The sequence below is a fragment of the Octopus bimaculoides genome, chromosome 1, assembly GCF_001194135.2.
Source record: "Octopus bimaculoides isolate UCB-OBI-ISO-001 chromosome 1, ASM119413v2, whole genome shotgun sequence".
Lineage (NCBI taxonomy): Eukaryota > Metazoa > Mollusca > Cephalopoda > Octopoda > Octopodidae > Octopus > Octopus bimaculoides.
In genome coordinates, this window is record NC_068981.1 from 108,476,569 (window position 1) to 108,477,914 (window position 1,346).

The following is a 1,346-nucleotide window of genomic DNA, read 5'->3' on the forward strand; positions in this document are numbered from 1 at the left end:
GTGTGTGTGTGTGTGTGTGTGTGTGTGTGTGTGTGTGTGTGTGTGTGCGTGTGTGTGTGTAAAAGAATCTAACTATTTCACCACAGCTGTCAATTGTGGAACACGACTGTCACTACACAAGCCTGATGATTGCGTTAACGCATGAAAGTACTAGTTTATTTCAATATTGTAAAATTATGAAAATTACAAATAGTAAAACATGAAAATCAGATCAGACTTAGTTGGAATTCCACACATACACAAAATACAGAAATCAATACGAGTAGGATATTCCTTTTTACATTATACGTGAAAGGCTCATAATTTCAGTGCTCAAGTTACATGTTTCCGATTATTCAGCTGGTAATTTGTGTCTATTTTCTTAAAATATCTGTTGCTAGAATATATTTTGAAAAATTACATGAACATTATGGACAAAGCACTTTTCTTTACGTCTTTTTTTTTGCAGCATATAACCTCCTATATAATACCCCGAAATTCTTACAAGCTGAATAACTAATCTTAACACAGTTTCTATTTAATATTTTGCTATATTAATGCCCTGATGGAAAATGATCTGTTAAACTAAGGAATTCCCCAGCTTTATTAGTTCTTACAGATTAAATTAAATACTAGGTCGTAGTATAACACGTTTCTTCTCTTATTCTTACGATGTACCTTCCCAATGTTTTTACGTATTTAATTTTATCGAAGAATCCATTATTTCTTAACGCATCCCATAAATGGAGCTTCATCAAAAAACATCGAGGATACACGTTTACTAAATTCGTCAACTAAGTTCCTTGAGATATTAGGTGGGAGATTCGATTATCTATGTTGTACATTAACTTCTCATTTGATTTGTCGAATGGTCTGAAATTACCTGTCAAGAAAATTATCGGTAATAAGGTTAATATTTACAGTAATACTAAGTCCTATTTCCTGAAATATTATGATCAAATTTATCCTAAATCTTCCAAAATTGAGACCATTACGATTTCTCAATAGAGTCAGGCCATCATCACAACATAAAACAATTCAATTCAGGAAATTTTTTCTTAATAAATTTAGAATGTATAACGCTATAATATCATTCACCTGGGCACCATCATATACTTCCATAGAAATATCAAACAATTCGTCCCTGCTTTTCTTAACCCATGCACTATCATTGAAAAATAGGAGTCATTTTCCTGAGTTCATAGTCACGTTCGACTCGCTAATAACGGTAATTGTTTTTGCAAAATCTACGCCCTTCATTGACAAAATTTTGATTATCGAAAATAAAAGTCAGCTATGTCGAAATGCGTGAAACTATAGTTTTCCTTCTCTTTCATCTCAGGAAACAATTCCAGTACTTTTAAAGT

General features: G+C 32.2%; 1 protein-coding gene across 4 annotated transcripts in view; it reads right to left on the reverse strand.

Moving 5' to 3' along the window:
* LOC106883614 (sodium-dependent neutral amino acid transporter B(0)AT3) overlaps positions 1-1,346 on the reverse strand; it is a 105,301-nt gene that overhangs the window by 22,199 nt on the left and 81,756 nt on the right. The window lies entirely within an intron of this gene.